Source organism: Lactuca sativa, chromosome 4 (assembly GCF_002870075.4).
Source record: "Lactuca sativa cultivar Salinas chromosome 4, Lsat_Salinas_v11, whole genome shotgun sequence".
In the NCBI taxonomy this organism is placed as follows: Eukaryota; Viridiplantae; Streptophyta; class Magnoliopsida; order Asterales; family Asteraceae; genus Lactuca; species Lactuca sativa.
The window spans coordinates 186,604,002-186,614,993 of NC_056626.2; the positions used below are offsets into that span (position 1 = coordinate 186,604,002).

The following is a 10,992-nucleotide window of genomic DNA, read 5'->3' on the forward strand; positions in this document are numbered from 1 at the left end:
AAGTTGAATATTGATTGAATAAACCAAGTGTACAAGATAGAAGTTCCGGGTTGTCACACAAATTACCAACAATCATCCCTATTTAAGTGTAATTTTGATGAACTTAAAAAAGTCATAACAAACAACAAACTAATGCATAAATGAAATGTCGTGATGATTGAATTTCATATTAGTATATTGTTCATTCAAAATATTTAAATATTAGGGTGTCAATAAGGATTAAACCCTTTTATATTCATAGTGAATACATGAGGATATTACACACAACAATTTACATAGCCATATGTTCTAACTTGACACTATATTATACTAGCCTATGTGATATCCTTCGAGAAGCATATCAAAGCTTAAGTCCCAAACTTATTGAATCAACTAAAGTTCATGCTTATATAAGTAGTCCTCTTACTCTTGCATTTGCATATGCATTTTTTTAAAAGAACTATTAAGAAATAAAGTTCCAACCTCCTTTACTTGTAGTTGTGAACACATACCTTGGGATGATGTTAATTATGTGTTCTAATATTCGGATATCAAGTTTTCCATATTGAATTCAGCATTTAATGTAATATTATATGGGAATTAGGTATCTTAATATGAAAATTTTCGGGTGGACTTTAAACCCATCCCCACAATTGTTTTGTATACAAGATCTCTAGCTAACCCTTTGGTTAGATGATCGGCTAAATTCAATTGAGTTCTCACAAACTCTACAAATATCATACCATTCATGATGAGCTCACGAATCATGTTATGTCTAACACCTAAATGTCTATACTTCCCGCTATACAATTGACTATAAGCCTTAACCAAGGTGGCAACACTGTCACACTTGATAGAAAGTGGTAGATATCGATTTGGGCCATAATGGAATTTCATATATTAAATTCCTCAGTAACTCAACTTCTTTACCAGTTACAACCAATGCTACAAAATCATACTTCATTGTTGAGTTTGTAATACAAGTTTGTTTCTTATATGCCCAATAAATGGCACCACCTCTTGTCATACCCCCGAACCAGGACGACGGAAACGTCCAGGGGCAGATGACGTCATTGTACAGTATCATAACAATTGAATATGAATGAAACATAGCATCCCAAGCGACATACATTGAAAATATACAATTACATAGTTTACATTTTGTACTTGTTCATCAGTTACACAAAAGTGACAATAAGTAAAATTTCATGAAGTCGCACCACTTGATCTCATAGCAGAGCTGATTACCTGTTACTGGTCCCCTGAGAATACAAGTCGTTTTGAAAAGTGTCAACTAAAAAGTTGGTGAGTTCATAAGCATTTTTGTATAAAAATGGTTTTGCACTTGTTTAGAATAGTTTTTGTAGTACTTTTAGAAAATCTGATATTTTCTATGAAAATGATTTGTAAGTCTCGTTCCAAAACTGTGAATATATGCATGCATGTCCTTTGTTATATTTTGTTTGTAAAAGCAAGCGAACGTCCCCAGAAAATTCAATATTTTCTGATGTAAGAAAACTGTTGTCTTAAACCCTAAGACCGGAAGTGTAAGAGACTGAATACTTGAAAAATGATTTGCAGTTTTATAATTTCATAAGATCGATGAAGTGTAAGCTTCCCGTAAACCAAAATCGTATTGTTATTCCCTATGTGAGTCGCTACAACCATGCTTGACGTGACTGATATGCCTGTCATGACGTTCTTCAGGCGTCGGTTTTGGTAAGATATTTGTCACCCTAGACTGGCCCCGTCTAATTGTAGCGAACAGATCAGGTGTGGGGGTGTCAACCCCGTATAGATTTATACACAATTACCTCGCTCTCCCCCCAGGAGACTCATGTTATAACTACAGGACTTACAGTCCCTTTTACTTGCAAAATAAGATATTTATGCCTTTAAATAGTTATGTGTACCTTTGAAAAGTGTGGTCTGTGACCTCCAAACTATATCGATTATAGTTTATTATGTTTGTTTGTCAAGACAATTTATATAATCATATATATAAATACATATAAGTTAACATGTCTAGATGCAGTAGCGGACCTTAGTGGAGCCCAGGGGGTCACAGGCCACTGCTCCTATTCCAGCATGTAATTTTTTTTTTATGTATTTTTCTATTAGGTGCACCGACTTAAAATACGAGTTCCACTACTAATTAGATTTATTCGGAAAAAAATAGTGCCACCCCTACTAAACGTTATGCGTCTGCCACTGTCTAGATGTTTTAAAAGAATATATCATATAAACTTACATCTAACACAAGTATAAGAAGTTTTAGTATGATAAAGACAATTTCTAGTTTTTGACTTTTCTGTCCATGTTTTTAGAAAAATTATAGAAAAATCATCGTAAGTCGAAATTTGGATCCGTAAACTCTGAGAGTTTAGAAAATGAGTCTACCTTGTTCATAATTTTTATTATAATTTTTAGTGGTCTCAAACCAGTGTGAAAATGTTCATCTTCACCGACTAGTCCGAAATCATTTCTGAAATGATAGGCAGTTTTGTAAAAATCGCCAAAAATTGTAGAAAAATCATCTGAATGCGTACGAGTAGTGTTTAGAAATTTATAAAACTGAACTATTTTCATATTGAACAGTTTTGAAAAATATTAAGTTTAAGATGGTCAAAACAGTGTGTGAATAGACCATAACTTTTCTATTGAAAGCTGATGTTTATGTTTAGATTATGTTTTGATGTTGTAACTTGTATTCCCCCCTAAAACTTGAAGAAAACATGAAAATTTAGGGGTATGGACTCACCTAGGTTTTGTGTGGTAGGAAGAAGAAGAAGAAGTCGTTGAGTCTAGTCTTGAGCTTGGAGAAATTTTCGAATCTTTCAAGTGTTTTCTAAGAATTTAACATACAACAAAAGTGTGTAAACAATAAGTTTGTAGCATAAAGATGTTTGGAATTACAAGGGCTACATGAAATTCTTACCAAATGACTATGATTTTTCCTTGAAGTGAAATCCTTCCTTGAAGATGGTCTCGAAAATTTTGAGGGAAAAGAGAGTGTTTCTTGAGAGTAAAATGGGTGGAATGAGTCTTGGTGAGGCGTGTGTGTGTGTTTTGGCCGAGAATAAAAGAGGGAGGGGGGGAGTTGACTTTGTTGATGGTTGATGGGATTCATGCATAGAGGTATGGTGGTTAAAAGGCCTTGTTATTTGAGGGGTAAAAATGAGTTTTCACCCCTTTTCTTGCATTTTTTTTCTAAACCCCAACCGAAACTATGGGTTTTTCAACCCCTATGGCTTTTTCATGGGGGTTTTCGGTTTTAGGGTGGCCGAAAACACCCTTACTTCATAAAAGGGTTTGCGGTTTTGATGAGTACATAATACTTTTGGGCTTAATTTGGCCCCATGAAGGTTTTCGGTCCAATTAAGGCCCAAAGAAAGGGTTTTCGGCCTAGGGTGTTGGCCCGAGAATTTTTGGGTCAAGGCCCAAAATTGTTTGGGCTCAACTATTGGTTTAAGTTTTGGGCTTGCAAGAGACTATTTCAACTTTATTCACAACGTATGCATGTATGTATTCAAATAGCATTGTAGTTTGAATCTTACTAATTTGATGTTGTAAGGTTACACAAAGGAAATTGTTTTGTACATGCATCACAATCTCAACCCTAAATTTGCCAGTTGTGACACCTCTCTGAAGGAATACACAACCACTTGTAAAGGAGTGATCCTCAAATTTGTTAATCCAGGTGACATCTAAATAACCTTCTAAAACATAAGGGAATCCATTGTATGTAAAACCATAATCTATGGTTCATTTCAAGTACTTGAATACTCGATTTATAGCTTTCCAATGATGTGAACTAGGATTGTTAGCATACCTACTATGTTTTCCTATAATATATGTTATATTTGGCCTAGTGCTACATATGACATACATAAGACATCTAATAACTCTTGAGTATCCAAGTTGAGACACTAAAACTACTTTATTAGGTAGAAGCTTAAGATTATGATCTATAGGATTTTTAATAGTAGAACAAGTTTCAAAGTTAAACTCTCTAAATATCTTCTTAATGTAATGAGATTGAGAAATTGAATTTTCATTGTTTTCTTATGCAACATCACAAAAATAGTGATAAAAAATTTCATTTTTAAATCATCAAAAACATACATCATGTGTCTCAAAACCATCATAAAAAATGTATCAAAAACATTAGAGTAAAACAATCATCGATGCGTAAATCATAAGGGGATGTTATGTGATCATGTCGGGCCCTTCCCTTTCAAATTAGAAGTACCTAAAAATATTAAACCACAAAAACGTAAGCACAGAGCTCGGTGAGTTTCTCAAAATACCACAAACTGATAAATGTGCCCAACCCAACATATAACAAATGGGACCAACCCAACATATTAATAAATAGACCCAATTCAACATATATAAATGGGCCCAGTCCAACATACAAATGGACCCAACCCAACATACAAATGGGCCCAACCCAGCATATAATGCAGGAGTCACAAAGACAACTAACATCCTACAATATAGTGAGAAGACTCACATCGCTAATGAAGCCAAACGTCAATGGCTCGCAAAATCAAAAAATACATGCTAAACGTCACCTAGATCACCACACAAGATAAACCCTTAGGCTATCTTTCTAAAAAGCAGGAGCTGCTTAACATCATTAAGAACAGGAGATCAGAAGATTTGGTGGAGGATAAAGTCAAAAGTGAACCAACACTGGGATCTGATCATAGCCGCCGTGAAGTGTTTGGATGCAAAGGCGATGATTTTTAGATTCGGCAAACATGAGATGTGTCCTGCACGAAGTACATCGAATTTTGGAGATATCCCGTAATGTCCTTTTTGTACCTAGATAAGGACGACCTCGAGAGAGCATACAACCAATAGAGTAGGTGCTCTATCTTGTTCCTGCTGCAAAAGGTCTAAGGTAATTCACAGTGCTAGCAGATCAGAAGGAAGTGGGCCCTCACCCTTCTCTAATCTAATAGGGACAATGCTACATATAGAACGAGAATGTTCATCCTCTCTTAAAGTCCGTTATGGATTTCAAGTCGGGAATAAAGTTGTGGTAAGCAATATAGATCACCCATGACTCTCTCTCTGTAAAAAAAAGCCCTTCTTAATTCTTAACTTAATAAGGCTTCGGCCCTATCGAGTAAAGGGAAGTGCAGATCTGGAGTGTTTGGACGATAAATAAAGGCTTTGCAGCAAGTGGAGTTGTTTTCCGGGCATACGAGAAAAGAGTCCAACCGAGTATATTTGTTTGCTAGTTTCTTGATCCCGAAAATCTTGTACTCAGAGTCACAGATAAAGTGGACTACCCAGCTTGATACTTGGTGGATGACCTCCCGTTCTTTCTAGTGGCTTTTTCCCATCCCTTTTGGGACCATTCACCCTTTTCCTAACCAAGCATAGGTAGAAGCCCTCTTTCCCATACACAACGACGGTTCCAAGCAAGATGAATAGTTTATAGTCGACTCAATATCAGCGAAATCCCCCCATTTAATATCTTTAGTACCGATTCTCTTGCAGTGCACCCTTCATCGAAAGAGTAGGCGTTTGAAAGACCCACCTCTGAATAAAGCCTTTAGGTTGGGAGATCTCAAAAAGGTTGACTAAAAGTCAACTAGTCAAAAGTCAACCTTCAAAGTCAACGGTCTAAGCCAAGGTAAAAAATTGCCAACAACGACCCTCCACATCGTGGCCTCCTTTTGGCCACGTCATAGGCACAAAACAACAAAACAATCGTTGATTCCCTTGTCGTTGATACACTTTCAGCGCTTTTTGCAAAATCACATCATCGTTTTCTCAACTTTTCCACTGACGTTTCATGTTGGTATACAAATCATTAAACAATATGATTTTCATGTTCATCTTCCCCCATTTCGAGTACACTTGATGTTTTGAACGATAGATTCCACGGTTCATTCCTTTGTGGAACCTATGTAAAACCTGAATCAAAAAATGATCATGTTTTTGGTCTGTTCCAATCGTCGCATCTTCTAAAATATCGATCAATGATTGTGCCAACACTAACAATTTTAGGGGTTCCCATCCTTTAGCCGGCGCCTTCTCTTTTCTTTTACTTGCTGCTCGAGTGGGTTGAGTTTCTTGAACGAATTCCGGTTCGAATTCAGAAATGACCGTTTGTGGTTGTGATTGTGTTTGTTGAACAAACTCAGGTTGAAACAAAAAATCAAATGAATTAAAATATGGGTCGGGTTGTGGTTGTGTTGGTCATTGTGGTTGTGAGATTTGTTGTGGAAAATACGGAAGCAAACCGCCATAGTGATAATACGGACACAAATAAATCGATTGATCATATGAAGCTATTGAGGTTGTGGTGTTTTTAATGGGTATTTTTTTCGTTGATATGCCTTTTGAGTTAGTTAAAAAAAATTGATAATACGGAAACGAATAAATCGATTAATCATATATAGGGTTAGTTAAAAAAAATATTTTAAAATACGACCATGGTAAGAAAAAATGGAGACCAATCATATCGCACGGTCATTTGCCCCACTCTGGCCTGAGCCGGTGCACCACTCCCCAAGCCTAACATCACCGTCAGTTTTGGTAATGATGATTGACCTTCCATATTCTCTATATCCATCGAGATGTCAGACGTTCCCCAGAAAAGCTGAATCTTATTTTCATTGGGGTTGGCTAAAAAGACACCCCATATTGCAATATGGACACCCTAACTAATTTTTTAAATATTTTTATTGGATGAAATTGTATTGTTTTTCGGAAAAGCTGATTATAAGCAGTTAATTATTGGTTGACTTTTTAAAAAGTGGTCAATGGGGTGTCCAAAGGGTGTCTTATTAGCAACACCCTTTTCATTTGGGTTCCCAATCATAATTCTCAAAGCTCAAGTAGTTATTACTTATATTCCCTACTCTCATTTGAAACAAATCTTCAAATTCTTATTACTTATATTCCCTACTCTCATTTGAAACAAATCTTCAAATTCTTATTACTTATATTCCCTACTCTCATTTGAAAAAAATCTTCAAATTCTTAAATTAATGTTTTCTCACTGTGTCTCAATCGTTGCAAATCCTTCTGCTGTTGTGTGGCGTTTGTGTAGACCTGTAGTCATGGGTGGAAGAAAATCTGGCAACAGTGATGAAATGGACTCTTCTTCGCCCAGCAGAGGGAATGTCGTCTGGTGTTCTCAATGGAAGACGGCTTTAATCATGATGAATGTTTTTCTTCTACTTGTACTGTTGATTTTGGCTCCAATGATACTTAAACTCCGGGTCGAGTTTGAGAGGTTAGAAACCGAGTTAGATGAAAGAATTGAAAGCATGGAGAAGACCTTGATTAGTTGGGATCGGTTAGAACGGGACGAAGTGAGAGAAATTATTGAGAAAGAGATTGCAAAACATGCTGCTGACGGGATCGGTAGAGTTAATTATGCAGTGGCATCTTGTGGAGGGAGGGTATTAAAGCATTCCGAGCCTTCGGTTCTTAGTAGCAGACTTAGTAGATGGATTTCTGGGAATGTTCATCGTGATGCTGTGAAGATGCTACAATCAAGTTTTGGTTAGACTGGTGAATGTTTCCCATTAAAAGGAGACAATGGTTTTGTTGAGGTTAAGCTTTGCACCAGTGTTGTTCCTGAGGCAATCACCGTTGAACATGTTTCTAAGGTTCGTTTCTATATATGAGCTACTTACTTTTTATTAGAGTTTTTTTTCCTTGTTTGTTATTAATGCTTGTTTCTATGAGCTACTTTTTTTTTAAGTAGAGTTTTTTTTTCTTCTTTTAAACCATTTTATGATTTTATTAGAGTCTTTTATTTGAATTTTTTTCCTACTTCGTTTCTATTCGCTACTTAGTTTTTGTTACCATGCAATTTGGAATTTTGGCGATCCGAATGGTCAACCCGACCCAAAAGGAAGTGAAGAAACCCGACATAACAATTTTTATTTTTTACCCTTCTTAGTTTTTATTAGAGTTTTTTCCTTGTTAAGCCATTTTATTAGAGTATTTATATTTGAGTTTTTTTCCTTATTAAACATATTACTTGCATACATAGATTTAACACATTAGTGCCTAACTGCCTATGCACCCTGAGTTTGTGTTGCTTATGTGATTTGGTATGTTATACATAATACTTGCGTACATAGATTCAACACATTACATTAACAAACACACATACATATACAATGTAATATACTAATATGCATCGTACGGATGATATAAACTGTATATCTGGAAGATGAAAAAAATTTTTAAGACTGGTTATCGGGGAATTTTCAATTAATTACCCACTCATGCTTCTTTGTTACCTCATTTCTTTTTGTAGTGATGGCATGAGACATATGTTGATTTTCAACTTTAATGTTTTAGCTCAAATTTCTTAGGAAGCATATGAATCATGGCTAAAGATATGTCATTTTCAAGGATTCTTCTTCCTTGTCATATGCATGTAGCACACTGATTTGATAGGCTCATGGACCCTGTCAAATGTTGCCAAATTGAGCCTTAATTATAAGCTTCCCTTTTATGTTATAAGATATAAATAAACATGTGCTTTGAAAGAGGTAGATGCTCCACTTTGGTCTGTAAGTTCTCTATGGTTTAAGAGACACTTATATTTTCTAACATGTGTGTATTTAAGATTTGAAGTGATACTTTATTGTTAGGGGGTGGGCCCAACTTGTGTAAGCTCAAATTAAATGCACAGTAGGAGCAACAAATATGTTCTCATTCGTGACATGGTCACTTGTGGTTATGGATGAATTATGGCAAATATGGTTGTGACTATTAAAGGGTGAAATGCATGAAATAACATTGTGCCTTTATTGATTTGTTTATTCTAACATCTTTCATTTCTTTCTATTACAACATTGTATAACAATGTCATCCATATTTTTCACTAGGTAGAATTTTCAAAGTAAATGTTTAATAAGAAAAAAAAAGGTACAAGGTTTTAATTGGGTTGTATTAAAAATAAATGAAAGTAGGATGTTATGATACACAAATAAATGAAATTATATTGCTACTTCTTGCATTTAGACCATTATTGCGATACATCTTATAATTATACAAAGTTTACTAAAAAAATTTGTTTCAGTTTTTTTGTGCATATGCTCTTGCTCTACCTAAACACACACTGACTTTTTCTTGTTTTATGTCATCATGAACACATTGCGGCATTTGACAGATTGATTGCTCCGATAATTGGGTAGATTTTTCAAAGCATATTGCCCTAATAAGTATTAATATATATTAGGTAGTCATTTTTAATCCAATGCCTTAATAACAATAAATATTAAAAAACAAAGTTGTAAAAAACACTCGACGTTAGCTAGTCAGGGGTCATGAGATTAATCGGCTAGGCGGGATTAATTGGGGACCGTAAATTGCTATTTTGTTGAATTTAAAAAATTTAAATATGACTAATATCATAACAAAATATATGTTAATATAATTAATACAACACTAATCATTCTTCAAATAATTATTATTGAGATAAAACTTCTTCAAAGTGTTAAAATTTCATCGTTTGCTACTGCTTCGCTCATTCTAAAAGCAAATTGTTGTTTCTTGTATTTAACCCATCACTCATATAAACTCTTGTGATTGAAAGCAAATAATTTTTTATGTTTTATGTTGTCATGAAACAGAGTGTGGCATTAGACCGATCCAATGCTCCCAAGGGTTGTAAAGTTTTAGGATGGTTGGGCGATGGGGAGAGGAAGGAAAAAATGCATTTGCTGACAAGGTTCAGATACGACCTTAAAAAGAGTAATGTACAGACTTTCAATGTGGTGGATCCAACCGTTGTGGACACAATCCGGCTTGAATTCATGTCTAATCATGGAAACCCTAACTTTACTTGCATATATCGAGTGAGGGTTCATGGTCATGAATCTTATGTCGCCTAAACTGTCCATATATGACTTTTGTTTGATTTCTATTGTTGCTTGAAGGTTGGTTTTGAAACAGTTAAACACATCGTTCAAACTTTGTGGTCTATATTTTGATATTCAAATGTTTATTCAGGATCTATGTGATTGTTTTGTAGGGATGGTGAACTGTGTGTTTTTGGTAGTTCATAGGCCACAACACACCATATTTACATGCATTTATGATATACCTAAACTGTTAATTGTATTGTTTGGTTGTGAGTTTGAGAAACTGTACGCATTATGTCAACATACACTTTTCAAGCGAGGAAATTTGTATTTGGATTCTGATTGAAGAAAAGTAAATATCTGATTTTTAGTTTTAATAGATTGGGTATCTATAATTCTCCAAACCTAAAGGAATAAAAGAGTAAAGATCGAGTGAAGTAGTAGAAGTAGCGATAACAGTAATTCGGTTCATGGTAAATATCATGATCATAAGTTTATGTATGCACCCCAATACGGCAATACCCCATGTCTATGTGAGAAAATAAGTTGTAGTTTTGGGAATCAATTGGGTCCACAAATAAATCGAGATGTTTCTTTTCACTTGTATTTATTTTTGTAATCAAACATATTTCATAACATGCATTTTTTTACAGGTTACTTATGAAGGTGTTAGATAAATGTGTGATGGAATCATTATAATTAAAAGAAAAATAAATACATAAGTCGGTATATAAATTACTAAAAGCATTATTCCGTATGGGTCCTGTTAAAATTATTCTACCTATTGTTTTATATAGTTTTTATGTAATTTTAATATTATAAAGAAAAATATTATATTTTATTTCTGTAATTTTATCGTAAAACAAATGCAATCACAATAATCAAAATTATTATATTATTATAAATTATAACTAGGTTACAACCCGTGAAACCACCGGTAAAATGTTTATAAATTTTTATTAAACTAATAAGATATAAGTTTTGTTTAGACTTTTAAATTGATTATTTTAAATTAATATATATTTTTTTATTTAAATACAAAAATCTATTATTAATTTATTTTTATAGAATTAACAATTATATATATATATATATATATATATATATATATATATATATATATATATATTAAATCACATGGCAAGTTTCAACATGAAAC

At 34.1% G+C, this 10,992-nt stretch overlaps 1 pseudogene; it reads left to right on the forward strand.

The window, feature by feature from the left end:
* The first annotated feature begins 6,992 nt into the window (after positions 1-6,992).
* On the forward strand, positions 6,993-9,863 carry LOC111878122 (SUN domain-containing protein 2-like; annotated as a pseudogene).
* The last annotated feature ends 1,129 nt before the right edge of the window (positions 9,864-10,992 follow it).